General features: G+C 50.3%; 1 protein-coding gene across 1 annotated transcript in view; it reads left to right on the top strand.

Annotated features, from left to right (window-relative positions):
• Positions 1 to 16,076, top strand: part of LOC137642487 (enoyl-[acyl-carrier-protein] reductase, mitochondrial-like) — a 101,625-nt gene that overhangs the window by 53,717 nt on the left and 31,832 nt on the right. The window lies entirely within an intron of this gene.

The raw sequence follows: 16,076 nt of genomic DNA on the forward strand, positions 1-16,076 counted from the left end.
ACTGAATGAAAAACTGCAAATAATTACTGCACCCTTAATGGCAATCCCATACCACCTTTGTTCTGACTATTATAAACCTGAGATCTTTACATTGGAGAGATAATTAGGAAGCTGGAGATAACGGAAGTTAAAAGTTTTATAACGAGATGTAAACAGGGAGCAGGGAAGCACCACCCCTTTGCTTGCTCACTGAGCAGTCGCTTTGATAGCAGCCATCATTGAGAACAGACTGGCTGGAGATTTTAGCAGTTAATTGCTTTCCTGCATATTTTCTTCTTTAACCTTGGACACTTGATCCCGGTGATAATGCTAGCAGAGTCTTGGGACATCTTCCTTTGGACAGAGACATCCTTAATGCAGACTTCACCGATTGTCTACAGGTTGGATAGAAATAGTATCAGGAGGGAAAAAGCTTCTTCCTGAAGGAACATGGTATCCTTCTTTGGATACACATGCTCACAAGCAATATGTCTTTGAGTGAGCACTGTTGAATCAACATTCCCCGACAGGTTTGGAATGATGATTACCGGATTTTGTTTGCGAGCAGCTCGCTTTTTTACGAAATTGAGCGTGCTTAACAAGTGAGCACTTTCACCCTGTGGAGTATATATGCTTAACGGTAGCCTGTCTCTCACACGCCTTCCTGTGAGACGTACACCCCGCCAAAGGATCCTTGTGTTGATGAGCAATATGTCAATGCATGCTCTCACCTGAGCGCTCGCTCTCAAATGAACACGCTATCTCTTTAGAGTGAGTGCATGGGCATGGGCACACACATGCCTGAACGTGGCACTTTTGTACATGAGCGTAGAGTGACTAACTTGTTCTTACTAAACCCCTAGCATGCCCTCAGCATGTTAGGAGTTTAGAACTAGTAGATTATTACATACCTCACCATTGCATGCATCATGCACTACTCTTAAGCTCCTCATAAAATCCAAGGTGTGCACCTACAGCAAGGGCTTCCAGGATGGACTGCAAGTTTGAACTCTCTATGTGAAGAGACTACTCGTGAGAGCTATAACGCACACCTTAACGCACGAGCTCCCCAGCTTGCACACATAGTGATGACTGGCAGGTGTATCCAGTATACCTCCACGGCTACCAGAGTCATGACCATCGACATCCAGTTACTGCTCGGGGTAATCCATGTTTGTTCCAACACGGAGTTATTACCTCGAACTACTTTCTTAGGAGTATCTGGGATTCTCCTCCCAACCGACCAGAATTTTGTGTAGTTTCCCCTATCTCCGTTTTCTATAGTGGGTCCCTCTGTAGCGGATGAATACGCGCCCTGAGGCGACCCGAGTCAGTGAGCGCGCGTGGCCAGGTCTCGGTCACCAGTAAGTTTCTGGTCGCGTCGTGATAAACATCTCGCCGCGCTCTCTCATCCCGTGCGACCCTTTGTGTCCCCACGTGGTTCCCACGTGTTCAACATTCACCTTATATTCCTTTATCCACCTCTTTCCCCTGTGTTCTTGTGTTGCTTGGTGCTTTAGTGGTCGGTTATGGAGCATCCTCATCGTTGCCCCGGGCCTATGGCCGGTAAATCTTGTGGTGCGTTCCTCTCTAAGCCAGAGGTTGATCCCCACACCTTGTGTTCTTCGTGTAGGGGCAGTGTGTGTACCACCTCAGCCACGTGTCCGGAGTGTGAGTCTTGGCCCGAGATAAAGTGGGCTCTCTACGGGACCAAGAAGAAGAAGGCGTCCAAGAGATCACCCAAGAAGGCGAACATCTCCTCACCCTTAGCGTCGCCCAATGACCCATCGGAGAAGAGTTCCCTGCCGCCTTCCCCTACCCGGAGTAGGGGACGAGGTAAGTCCGTTGCGGGGAAGCGGCCCATTGCCCTTCCCCTGGAGTCTGATATTCCTGATGTGGGGGATGTTGTGTCTGTACAGGCGTGTGGAGGGCCTGATTGGGGGGCAGGAGTGTGTTCGGGAGACGAGGTCCTGGTGCCTACAGGACCCGTCTCGTCCCAAGACCCGATGTGGGGGAAGTCTGCTCTGGCCCCTTCCCCTGCATCGTGGCTGTGCGTTTCAGGTGCTTCAGCGATCGGGGGAGAAGCGGACAAGGAGAGCCCGCCGGCAGGCTCGTCGAATTCGGACTCCATCGCTTGGACGGACCCTAGGACGCCCTTCAGGTCTCCGATGAGATTAGAAGAGGAGTTTGACAGCTGGTTCGGCCCCAAGAAGGCTGTGCGGTCTCCCTCGGCGCCGTCGTCGACGCTCCCGCCTATCTTTTTGCAGCTGCCCTCGCCAGTGGAAGGACACGAGGATCCCCCAGCAGCATCGGACGTAACGGAAGACTCAGCGGGCTCGTCGTCCTCCCTGTCATCGTTTACATCAGATTCATCGGACTCGTCCTACTCGGAAGATGCGGGCCCAAGGGACTCGAGGAAGAAGCGGGAGAGGTCCCGTAGGAAGAGGTCTGGCTCGCGCTCTGCCCATTCCAGGAAACGTGTCAGGACCTCCAGAAAGAAGCATAAGAAGCATCAAGAGATAAGTGGGTACTAGTTACAATCCCGCGCAGCGAACTACTCAAGGTAGCCTTCTTTCCGGGCTCTTCCGGGTGGCTCCCTAGAGCCGCTTCATCACCCTCATGACACGGTTCCTCCTGTAGGTTCGCCCGTCGCCCGAAGTCGGCTCACCAAGTAGCCTTCGCCAAGCCTAAGTCCGCAAAGGTACCGGCTCCATCCGCCCAGCGGAAAGAGCCTCTCCTTCGGCCCGGCAGCATGGCCCCGGCTCCCGGTCCCTCAGTGGCTCTTCCCAAGCGATAGGGCTGGCCGGAAGATCTTGGAAGGTCCACGACTCCGCGGAGCTCCACGGGAGGGAGTAGACCCATGACGGCTACTCCCGTCCCAGCGGATCCGCCCGTTCTGCAAGTCTCCGCTCCAGTGGTTCAGCGTGAGAGGAAGGATCTGGCTTCCCACGCGGCTCCATCCGTGACCGACGAGGCACCTCATGCGGATGACCAGGTAACGGAAGGCCTCATAGAAGGAGGAGAGTGCTCTTCTGACGATGTCTCCTCCTACTGGAAGGTGTTAGCGCTCATCAGGCGACACCACAGGCTGGACGATCCTAAACCATCGGCGGAGCAGGCCTGGCTCTCCGGGCTGAGCAGGTTAGTGGACAACCCGGTCCAGCAGAAACCGTCCCTAACCCTCCCTCTGGTGCCGGATGTGAAGCTAGGGATGGACCACATCGATAAATACATAGCGAGCCAATAGGACGCCACCAAGAGCCAGGTGTCCTCCAAACTGCTTCCGGGCCTTAGAAGACAAAAATGCTTTTACGTCCCGGACGGTCGCCGGGGAGGCCCCCGTGCAATCGAGGCAGCAATTGCCGCACTAAATTAAGGGGCTGCAGAAGACAGGGCATCCTCTGCCCCAGTGTGTTTCTCGCCAGCGGAAGCCTCCATGATGGAGAATAGGACCCAAGACTTGGTGAATGTCACTTCTTGGTTGGACTGGTGGGCCTGCACCCTGGTGGGGTTCCAGTCCTCTCATGACCTCTCCGTACCGGAGAACCAAACCTTGTTGCGGGAACTGACCAGCTCAGGGGGAAAGGCATTGAAATTCCTCACGTTTCAATACCTCTCGCAAACAGCTAACTGGGTCCTACAGAAAAGGGACACCGTCCTGAATAAGATGCTCTGTAACTTACCCGAGCGGGAGGCGAGATCTCTGAGGAGCTCTACGGTGTGGGGCGATTCCGTCTTCTCCCTGAAGGCGGTCGAAGAGGCAATGGGGAGGGTCAGGAAGCTCAAAGAGGTGGGGGTGCCCAGGCCCCCAGCGGCAAGACGTCCGGCTCATAGGAGGTCAGCACCAGACGGCCTCCACTCATCGCCAGTTCAGCCTAGGAGAGATTCCCCGTTGATGTCTTGGCATCAAGGCGCACAGCCCTCCCATAGGGGAGGTTCGACTCCGCAAGCCTCCTTTAGGTCCTCCTATCCCAACTCTAGGAGAGGGCATTCCAGCCGCGCCTCTAGGAGAAGATAGACAGAGAGGCCCCCTACTCCTGCCGAAGCCTCAGGTAGGGGGATGCCTCAAACACTCTTGGCAAGCTTGGCGGGACTACAGAGCGGATCCGTGGACCGTAGCAGTTCTGAAGGACGGGTACAGGCTACCCTTCCTAGCGGACCCGCCCCCTCTAATTCCGGACCAACAGGCAGAGTGGTTGGCACCCAAGGACCCCTTAAGAACAGCAGCATTGCAGGAGGAAGTGTCGGCCATGCACGCCAAAGGGGCGTTAGAACCAGTCAAGAACCCCACCTCCCTACGAACCATTACGCCAGGCTTCAGAATGCCACCTTACTTGGAAGACGGTGTTCCTACTAGCTTTGGCCTCGGCCAAACGAGTCAGCGAACTCCATGGTCTCTCATACGACATAGCCCGTTCAAGGGGATGGGGGGAGGTAACGTTCAGGTTCGTCCCTGAGTTTGTTGCCAAGACTCAGAATCCGGGAGTGCCGGACCCTAGGTTCGACTCTTTCCAGGTTTCGAGTATTTGTTCTGTAACAGATGACCCAGACCATCTCCTACTGTGCCCAGTAAGGAGTCTGAGGTTGTATATTAAAAGAACAGCTGCAGTTCGTCCCCAAGTACAAGCCCTGTTTTTGAGCACTGGGAAAACAAAGAGGAGAGACACCAGGAATACCATCTCAGCCTGGATTCGCAAGGTAATACACCTAGCCTTGAATCCTGACCCTCCTCCGTCACGTCGCCTTAGAGCACATGATGTCAGGGGCATAGCTACGTCCCTGGCCTTCAAAAAGAACTATTCAGTGACGCAGGTCCTGCAAGCTGGGGTGTGGAAGCGTCAGACGACCTTCACAGCCCACTACCTGCAAGACGTGACACACAGGAGACTCGATACATTCTCTATCGGCCCTGTGGTGGCTGCACGACAGCTGGTCTAACCTCAGGCTCCTTAATGGACAGGTAGCAGAAGGTTGAGGGCATTGTTACCCGGTTTTAGTGTGCGTAAATGAAAAGGTTTGTCTGGCTCTTATTCTTTTCTTCATCCTCTCCTTCCTTGGAGAAAGCAGCATCCTGGGTTCTCTGCACAGCTGACCTCAAACCACTGCAGGTAAACCATGCTTCCTTGTGTTCCTAGTATTAAGATTAATACTGTCACGTCCCCATACCCTGACGAGGTGGTATTGGGAGAGTCCTAGCCTAGATTTCCATCTGAAGAACTCCAGGTCAACTTCCTAGGACGAGTCACTCTTCTCACCTTCACTCACAGCTTATGTAGGCCGCAGCAGTTACACAGCAATGCTAGCGAGGTGCAGGAACTCCTTATTACCTGAGTACTTACACACTCAAATATAGAGTCCCCGGGCAAAGCCAAAGCCAGTATGGCAGGGACTTACCACCCTTCCTAAGGGGTGAGTCACCCATATTAAATAGCGTGGTTTGTATTTCAGTTACGGAACAAACGACAAATTCGTAGATAATTTGTATTTGTTCCAACACGAATACTTACCTCGAACTACTTTCTTAGGAGTTACCTGTAATCTCCTCTCTACCGACCAGAGTTTTGTGTAGTATACCCTAAACCCGTTTTCTATGGAGGGCTAACCCGGGAGTAAGAGAACGTGCCCCGAGGGTAGCCTTTGCGCTAGGTCGAGGTCCGCTTGGGTCGTGAGCGCCAGTAAGTTCTCTGGTCGCGACGTGATACCACGTCGCTCTCGTCTCTCTCGACCCTTTATGTCCGCCTCGTGTTTACCGCGTGTTTACCGCGTGGTAACTTTGTGCTTATCCCTTGTGTTCCTGTGCGTTCACTACCCTTCCTTGTGCTTCCCAAGCGTATCCCTTTGATTCCCTGCGTTCCTGTGTCTTGTGGTTGTGCGCTATGGAGCAAATCCGCCGTTGTCCTGGGCCTAGAGCCGGAAAATCGTGTGGAGCGTTCCTCTCCAAACCGGAAGTGGATCCTCACTCCCTTTGCTCTTCCTGTAGGGGCAAGATTTGCTCTCCTTCAGATACGTGCTTTGAGTGTGTTGGTTGGAGTGAGATTCAGTGGGTGCGATACGGCACGAAGAAAAAGAAGTCGTCGAAACGTTCGCCCAGAAAATCTAGCATCTCTTCGCCGCTACCGTCGCCCAGTGGACGGTCCGACGGGGCTTCTGTCTCTCCTTCCCCTACCCAGAGTAGGGGATGAGGTAAGTCCGTTGCTGAGAAAGAGCCGGGGGTTCTTCCCCAGGAGTCTGGTGTGTGTGAAGTGGGAGTTGCGGGGCCTTATTGGGCTAGTAGGGAGCCTGGTAGTGCTGTGTCGGGGGGGTTCTGGAGACTCGGCCCTTGTGCTTGGGGGGCACGTTTCCTCCGATGACCCCTTATGGTGTAGTAATGTTGTTCCTGTGTCTTCGCCCCCTTCGTGGGCCTGTGTTTCAGGTTCTTTGGCAGGCAGCGACACCCAGGGTAAGTTAGACTCCACAGTAAGTGATACCTTCGGGTGGAAGCTCCCTAAAACGCCAGGTAGGTCCCCTATGCGGATGGAAGAGGGCCTGGATACCTGGTTCCCTAGTGTTGGGCGCCAACCCTCGTTCCCAGCTCCTCTGACAGCGGTTCCAGAAACCTTCCTGCAACCCTCTACCTCGGGTACGCTACGAGTCGCGAAGCCTTCCGCGGCCCCCGCTTCTGCCCGCCGTGCGGGTGGTACGGTGTCGTCGGGCTCTTCGGATGGTGGGGAGTCATTCTCTTCGGAAGAAGAAGCCAGGAGGAGACATCGGCGCCGGAGGGAGCGGTCCAGGAGCAGGCGTTCCCGTTCAAGATCCCGTTCGAGGTTCAGCAGGAGACGGTCCCGCTCTCCACGGAGGAAACAGGAGTAGGAGGTCCCTCGATGGTGATTGGGTATTCGTTCCCCGTAAGTCAGAGTTACAGTGTTCCCCAGACCGGCGGTCCAGGGATTTCTCGCCACGGAGACCATCCTCCAGAAGTAGGTATGATCCTCGCAGGGAGAAATGCGAGAAGGCCTCTGCAGGCAGGCGTAAGACCGCGAAGCCTCCGGTTCACCCCGCCCAGCGGGGGGAACTGTGCTTCCTTACGGGTAGCCTGGCCGAATCAGCCCAGCTGGTGCGGCCCTCGGACTTTAAGGAACGGTTCCCGCCGTCGGGTCAGCCCACGGGATCCGCGTCCTCGTCCCCCAGAGAGCATGATCGGACGGTAGTCCTCGCCGGCTCGGCGATGCTAGTCCTAACCCCCGTACCTGGTATGGAGGTCTCCGCCGGGGAAGACCAGTACCTCCGTAGGGGAGTGCCTGTTGTGCCAGAACCAAGGCGCCCGGTGGGAGTGCCCGGTGACCCGGCTCCCCGGGACCAGGTCGAGGCTTCGGCCAACGGTAGGGAAGGTTCCCCGACCGAGGACTCGGCCTATCGAAAAGTTATAAGCCTGATCAGGAGACATCACAGGATTGAAGAGCCAGTTGCTACCGATGAGGACTACTGGAGGTCCAGCCTTACCCGGTTGATGCAAGCGCCTGTCCAACAAAAATCCTCCCTGGCACTTCCTGTGGCCCGAGATCTCGTCCTGGGCCGAGAGCACATTGATAGAGTGGTAGCAGGCAATGCCGAAGCTCCCAAGACGCAGAGCTCTTCGAAGTTGCTCCAAGGGCTCAAAACACAGAGCAGGATCTATGTGCCAGAGGGACAACGACCGGGAGCCTGCAAAGTGGAACCTGCTCTCGACATTCTGGGACAGAGCGCCTCGGAGGACAGAGCCTCTTCAGCCCCGATTTGTTTTTCACAATCGGAGGCTGCGATGATGGAGGAGATGTCTAAGGACCTAGTTCACGTCTCCTCTTGGTTAGACTGGTGGGCTTCCACACTAGTAGGTGTGCAAGCAACATATGACCTGACAGACCCAGAACAGCAAAGCCTCCTGAGGGAGCTTATCATCTCCGGGGGCAAGACCCTTAAGTTCCTCACCTACCAGTCCCTCGCCCTGTCAGCGAATTGGGTGCTTCGCAAAAGGGACACCATCCTGACGAAGCTTTCCCGGAAGGTCCCAGACAGAGAGGCGAGGGCCATGAGGAGCCTTCCTGTGTGGGGTGACTCCTTGTTCCCCTTGAAGGAGTTAGAGTAGATCATGGAGAAGGTGACTAAGAGAAAAGAAGTAAACGCGCCCAGGCCTCCGCCGGTAAGGAGGCCCCCCTACAAGAGGTCAGCCTCAGACGGTTCCTCGGCTCCTCAGGCCCCCCCTAGCCTGACGAGGAGAGAAGCCCCTTCTTCCTCTTGGGCCTCAGCCCCCCCGTAGAGGAGCCCCAGCAGCGTCGGCCTCGTTTAGGACAGGTTATTCTGCCTCCAGGAGCGGCCGTTCAGGCCGCTCCTCCAGGAGGAGATAGAGTGGGAGGCCCCCTACTCCTGCCCAAGCCTCAGGTTGGGGGATGCCTCAGACTACATTGGCAAGCATGGAAGGCTCACCGAGCAGAGCCCTGGACAGTGTCTGTACTGAAGGAGGGCTACAGGTTACCGTTCTTAGCAGAACCTCCCCCTCTAATTCCGGCCAGCCTGTTGGAGTGGTTGGTACCCAAGGACCCGTTGAAGAGGGCTGCCCTTCAAGAGGAGCTGTCCACCATGTTGGAGAAGGGCGCCATGGAGGAGATCCTACACCCAGGGCCAGGTTTCTACAGCCGCCTGTTCCTGGTCGAAAAGGCGACGGGGGGGGGTTGAGACCGGTGATAGATCTGTTGGCTCAACAAGTTTATAAGAAAGACAGAGTTCAAAATGGACACTCAGAAGTCTGTCCTGCTGTCCTTGAGGGAGAAAGACTATATGATGACCATAGACCTCAAGGACGCTTACTTCCAAATTCCAGTCCACCCCTCGAGTCGGAAGTTTCTCCGGGTGAAATGGGGTACCCAGATCCTGCAATTCAAGACCTTTTGCTTCGGATTGTCGACAGCTCCCCAGGTATTCACGAGTGTCTTCACGACAGTCTTGGTGTGGGCTCACGAGCGAGGCATTCACCTCATCCGGTACCTGGACGACTGGTTGCTTCTTTCCTCCTCGAAGGACGTTTTGAAGGAGCAAGGTATGAAACTTCTCCAGTTTTGCAAGGGTCTGGGTATCATGATCAACCCAGAAAAATTGAACCTATCTCCCTCCACCAGAATGACCTATTTGGGGATGACACTGGATTCCCTACTAGTGAAAGCTTTTCCGTCGGAGGAGAGGATAAGCAATCTGATGAAGATCCTTCGTCCGTTCCTGTCTGGGCAACCCAGGAGGGCGAAGGACTGGCAAAGACTAATAGGTCATCTGGTGTCGTTGGAAAAACTGGTTCCCCAGGGAAGACTCAGACTCAGAGCCGTCCAATGGAACCTGAAGAACTTCTGGTGCCAACTGGACTCACACCAGAAATTAATCCCAGTCCTACCAAACACAATACCCTCCCTGGAATGGTGGCATTGCCGGTCGAACTCGCTCAAGGGGATGCCCTTCGCGAACGACCCTCCCGAGTTACTTCTATTCACAGACGCCTCCAACCAGGGATGGGGAGCCCATCTCCTCAACGGTACGGCGAGAGGATCCTGGATGGATGGGGAGAAGGACCTACACATCAATGTCCTAGAGTTGAAGGCAGTCCAGAAAGCTTGCCTGCACTTCGTCGATCTACTAAGGGGAAACACTGTGGCGTTGATGTGCGACAACGCCACAGTGGGAGCGTACATGAAGAAGCAAGGAGGCTTGAAATCAGGGGAATTGTGCGATCTCGCCCTAGAGATCCTAGATTGGGCAGAAACGAACCAGGTTGTGTTATTGGCAAGGTTCATCCCCGGGAAAAAGAACGTTCTAGCCGACGGTCTCAGCAGGATGGGTCAAATAGTAGGGACAGAATGGTCCCTTCTTCCAGAAGTAGCCAAGCTCATCATTCAACGTTGGGGTTCCCCGGTGATGGACCTCTTTGCAACCAAACTGAACGCGCAACTTCCCGTGTATTGTTCTCCTGTCCCAGACCCAAGGGCAGCCTTGGAGGATGCCTTTCAGCACAAGTGGGACAACCTAGACGTGTACGCTTTTCCCCCCTTCACGTTGATCAGGCAAGTACTCAACAGGGTAAGGACTGCCCGAAACTTAAAGATGACTTTGGTAGCGCCCTGGTGGCCGGAGAGAGAGTGGTTCGCAGACCTAAAAGACCTGGCGAGTCATCCTCCGTGGCCACTCCCCGACAGGTCAGATCTTCTACAACAGCCGCACTTTCTCAGGTTTCACGACAACCCACAGTCTCTACGCCTTCACGCCTGGAGACTATCGAGCGGCTCCTGAAGAAGGAAGGATATTCAGCAGCAACAGCTAAGAGGATGTCGCTATACCTGAGAAGGTCGTCGGCAGCGGTCTACCAAGCAAAGTGGGCCTCTTTCACGAAGTGGTGCGCTTCGAGGCGCATAAAGCCCCTCAAAGCCTCTGTCCCAGACATAGCAGACTTTCTGGTATATCTCAGGGACGAGGTAGGGATGTCAATCCCAGCTATAAAAGGAGTGCGAGCTGCCTTGGGCCAAGTCTTCCTTCTGAAGGGCATCGACCTGGGTTCCTCTAGACACATCTCTATGCTTGTCAGGAGTTTTGAGCAGTCCTGCCCCCCACAAGCAGTTAGGGTGCCTCAGTGGCCCCCCCTTCGAGCCAATGAAGGATATCGTAGACAGGGATCTCACTCTCAAGACAGTCTTTTTACTAGCCTTGGCTTCTGCGAAAAGGGTAGGGGAGATCCATGGGCTGTCTTATTACGTCTCTCATTCGAAGGGGTGGAAAGAGATCTCTTTCAAGTTCGTTCCTTCGTTTGTGGCGAAAACCCAGAACCCAGCTGTCTGGGACCCAAAATTCGAAGGTTTCTCTCTGCCAGCTATTCCTAGGACGGGGAATCCTGAGGATTTGAGGTTATGCCCTGTCCGTGCCATTAGAAAATACCTTGAAAGGACTGCACATCAAGAGCCTTTTCGTCTCCACAGGTGTTACTAAGAAACAGGTATCGAAGAATACCATTTCCTTCTGGTTGAGACAAGTTATTGCCAGGGCCTACAAGGAGGAAGGACTGGCCTTACCAGGCACTCCCAAACCCCATGACATCAGAGGTCTGAGCACTTCCTTAGCCTTTGAGAAAAACATGGCAGTGGGTCAGATCCTTCGTGCGGGTACCTGGTCGAACCAGTCAACCTTTACTGCCCATTACCTCAAGGACTACTCAAGGAGGTCCTTAGCCGGGTTCTGCATTGGAACAGTCATCTCCGCGCTCCAAGTGATTTAACGGTAAAGCCCCAGGCTCAATCGTGGATAGCAAAACCAGGAGACACAGGTTCTTTCCCTTTCACCCTAATCCCCGTTTCCTATCCCTATCGGAGATAACCCTCTTGTAACCATTGGATAACACGTTTCTGCAACTGCATTAAAGGACTCAACATCAGAAGAAGTTTTTCAAAGGGTGAGTACTTAGACACTAACGTGAGCTCTTTGTGTAGTTACCCTATCGTCCGTTTTCCCAGTATGTTTTTTATACCTAGGCCTCTTGGCGTCCGCTTGCTGGGTCTGAGGGTCAGGAAGGCACTCCCACCTCCTAAAGTGTAATTCTCCTAAGAAAGTAGTTCGAGGTAAGTATTCATGTTGGAACAAATCAAAAATTTTAAGTAATTTTTATTTTTCCTAACATACTTATCGAGAACTACTTTCGGGTAATGGCCCTCCCTACCTTCCCCGAGTGCCTCTCTGCCCTTGCAAGAATTTTTGCAACATCCGAGGAACTTACTGGCGCTCACGACCCAAGCGGACCTCGACCTAGCGCAAAGGTTACCCTCGGGGCACGTTCTCTTACTCCCGGGTTAGCCCTCCATAGAAAACGGGTTTAGGGTATACTACACAAAACTCTGGTCGGTAGAGAGGAGATTGCAGGTAACTCCTAAGGAAGTAGTTCTCGGTAAGTATGTTAGGAAAAATAATAATTACTTAAAATTTTTTATTTTTCCTAACTATACAAACCTTAGCTATTTAATCAAACTTGCCTGCCAGCCCTGTCCCCCGTGAAGTCCTACCTCTAAGCAAAGTGAAGTATTCACCGGTGTGTGTGAGGGGGGGAGCGTGTAGCAAGCTACCCCTCCCTACCCCCCACTAACTAGCGGTGGGGTAGTAAACCTTCGTTAAAACTCTAATGGCTCATCATTCAGCTCCGCCGAAGTAATAACCCATATTAAATAACTAAGGGTTTATAGTTAGGAAAAATACAAATTATCTACGAATTTGTCGTATTTTATACTACCTTAGAGCAAACCACATAAGGAGCCCACGATGTGCTGTAAAGTGTAAACATGCTAAATTGTAAACATCTACATTTACAACTATGGATGTGCATTTATTCGTAAAATTAATATTAATTTTTTCGGTATTAGATTAAAAGCTAAAATTTATTTGTTTGTAAGCTTCAATAGATTCTTATGAGCCATATATTATTCATGTTGTTTATATAAATAAAATACAGAACTGGTAATGGTTATTTGTGGTTTAGCCTAGTGACAAGTAAATTCGACTTAAGTCAGTTTTCAACTTAGTCGCCCCTCCTTAAACCAATTACCGACGTAAGGTGAGGTTTACCTGTACTGCTCACCGGTGCCACACCTGGAAGCAGCATTTGAGGACACATTCCAACATCCTTTGGATACCCTAGATATCTATGTTGTTCCGCAGTGCTGCCTGATAAGGAGTGTCTTGAACCGAGTCCATTCCACTCCTTATTTCAGTATGACTGTAGTAGCTCCAATGTTACCCAAAGTAGAATGGTACCCGGAACTTATACTTCATCTGATAGACACTCCAAGAAAATTGCCTACTCTCCCCAACCTGCTGTGCCACAACTCGGTGAAATCTTGATGGCTTCAAGTGTGTCGGTTATCCAGCATCTCCTCTGAGAGAAAGGCTGTCCACGCGAAGTTGTACAAGAGATGGCGGGATACCTCAAGAAATCTTCAACTCCTGTGTACCAAGGCAAGAGGGCCATCTTCTGTGATTGGTGTCACAAGGCTGTTTCTCCTCTCAGAGCCTCTATTCCATTAATAGCCAAATTTTTTACTTTACCTCCAAACAGAAAAGCTCTGCTCATTATCATGGTTGAAAAGCATACAGAGTTTGAGCACTCTTGTCCTCCAATAGAGGCGAGACCACTACCCTGGGATGTTACTGAGGTCTTGCAATCCCTAAGAGAGCATCTTATTAACCATTTAGGCCTGCCTCAGACAGGAACCTTACCTTCAAACAATTTTTTTGCTTGCCTTAGCCTCCTCCAAACAGGTTAGCAAGCTTCATGGTTTCTTTTTTAGCATTGCTCATACTGAGCGCTGGAGACAGGTCTCGTTACTCCTTCATCCCCAAGTTTTGAAGCTAAAACCCAGAATCTGTCAGTTCCCAATTCTAGATTTCCTTCGCTTTACGCCATGAGCCTTAGAGCAGGAACTGATGATCCTGATCAGCTGGTTTTTTTTGTCCTGTAATGGTGCTGGGGTGCTACCATAAATGTACACAAAACATCGACCTCACCTGCAGCACCGCTTCATCAGCACGGGGTGAGTTAATTTGAAGCTGACTGAATACAATCTCTTCTTGGCAACTGAATACAGACTTCTCTATTTTCCACCCACACTTTCTGCTCCTGGGACAGCTGAGGTTATAGCTCATGATGTCAGTGAAGTCAGCATGACCTTGGTATTCTGTAGGAATCTGTATGTGGTGCAGGTACTTAAGCCAGGTGTCTGGAAATGACAGGCCAAATTTACTGCCAGTTACCTGTGGGAATCGACCCACAGGTCCCTAGACATCTTTTTGCTAATACCTGTAGTGGATGCACAGCAGATGGTATAGCTGCATCGTCTCCTCTCACAGGGCCATTAATATCAGATCGAGGATTGAAGTCAAGTGTTAAGCTGGAATGAAAATGAAGATTGACTGGCCCTTTCCTATTCTTTTCATCTTCCCATATCTTGAGGTACAGCTTCAGAAACCCTGTCAGCTGGAATTGATTTGTTTGCAGTAAACCCCACTTAGCCTGTAGCTTTTCTATTATGTAATATAGAACTGTCATTCCTCACACTCCTTATGAGGAGGAATGGGTTGTAACCAGGCAAACCTATGGACATGTCTCTTGTTAATACAGATTTTCTGCTCTGCGTCTTTTATTGCACAAGCTGTGGACCCGCTATTATTGCTAAACCAATGGTACATGAGGTGTAAAGAACCTCAACTCTGTGCTTCTCACAAGGGTCCGAGTTTTTGGTAGCCTGGGATAAGTACCCAGCCAATTGGAATAAGGACTTCCTCCCACCTAAGGATGAGTCTCCTATGTGAAAAGGATGAGGGTTCTATTTGTGCCAAAACAATTGACAAATTTTGAGGTAATTTGTATTTTTCCTTACTATACAAACCTGAGTCCCTTACTCATACTTTCCCACCATCACTTAATCCGTAGAAAGTTCTGGCTACAATCAAAGTGAGTGCTCAGTGAGTTAGCACGGAGAAGGGTCTTCTCCGCTCCCGTCCGGTAACTGTTAGCCCCGTTTATATCTCGGTATGAAAGTTCAGCGGCCGTGTACTCCAGATTCACTGATATTCTGTCCTATGTAAAGGATCAAGTTTGTACAGACGCTCCCCAACTTACGAACGAGTTACGTTCCGAACGATCGTTCGTAAGTTCAAACTGTTCGTAAGTTGCTTCAGTGCCATATTTTGTATTATAATTTATGTTTAAGGCATATACAGTACTGTAAAAGTATATTGAAGGTTTATATAAGTATGTTTAAGTATGTTTAAGGCTTGTATAAGTAACCTGTATTGGTTTGTACTGAAAAAAAACATTTAATAAAATGGAGAGAATACGTACAGTACTGTACTACGTATGTTAGAGAGAGAGAGAGAGAGAGAGAGAGAGAGAGAGAGAGAGAGAGAGAGAGAGAGAGAGAGAGAGGTTAGTTTACTGAATTGTTTTATTTCAATTTTGACCGACGGACTCATTCTTTGTAGAGTATACGTCACGTATCTTGTGACGTCATGTATTTGGCGGAAGAGCGCTGACAAACCGAATGATTAATCTTATTACAGAATTCTCATAATCGAAACACCGAGTAACGATATCAAGTGTTTTAGTGGTCTGTATCATTAGTTATGAGATTAGTAGCCTACAACTTACCGTAAAGTTAAGAAAAAAAAAAAGTCTGATGTTATATTTCTTCTGGCGGAAGGCGAGAGGCAAATCAAGTGATTTTCTTCCGATCCGTTACTATTCCCATAATCGAAACATCGAATAAGGATATAAAGAATTTTTTAATATTTTCAAAGAAATATGAAGACTTAACTGCATTAAAAATCAAAATACGGAGAGAGAGAGAGAGAGAGAGAGAGAGAGAGAGAGAGAGAGAGAGAGAGAGAGAGAGAGAGAGAGAGAGGTGGGGGGTTGCGTATTCCGTTTATAACTAATAATAAGGTCTATCAACGAACTGTATGGAAAATGTGATACCCTATAATATATTAGCGCTGTTGTAATATTCACTATGAAGAGATTTCGAATATCAAGAAAATTATATAAATCAGTGTTATTCGTACTATATGTGCGCATAATCGTAATACTGCAGCGTCACCTTGAGATCAGCTGATCTCCCAACCAAAAGTAAATCAAAAGTAATTGTTGATTATTGAAATGCTCAAGAAATTAAAAAAAAAATATGAACGTGGTTTAATAAACCACAATTAAACACAATAATGTCTAATGAAATATGAAGGCTTAATATTGAACAAAAAATTGAATACTGTATGAAGCTTTAGAATTAACTACCCGTATGCGATTGACAGAGCGAGCACACACACACACACACACAGAAAGAGCTACAATGATTTCGCATGATACCTAATAATAAGAACTGTAGGGAAACTGATTTTCTGTAACATATTGGCGCTGATGTAATATTCATCTTGAAGATATTTCTAATATGTTAAGAAATAAAAAAAAAAAAATGCCAAAAGTCTGATGACGTTATATTTCTTCTGACGGAAGGCGAGAGGCAAATCAAGTGGTTTTCTTCCGATCCGTTACTATTCCCTTAATTGAAACATCG

This window comes from Palaemon carinicauda, chromosome 6 (assembly GCF_036898095.1).
Source record: "Palaemon carinicauda isolate YSFRI2023 chromosome 6, ASM3689809v2, whole genome shotgun sequence".
In the NCBI taxonomy this organism is placed as follows: Eukaryota; Metazoa; Arthropoda; class Malacostraca; order Decapoda; family Palaemonidae; genus Palaemon; species Palaemon carinicauda.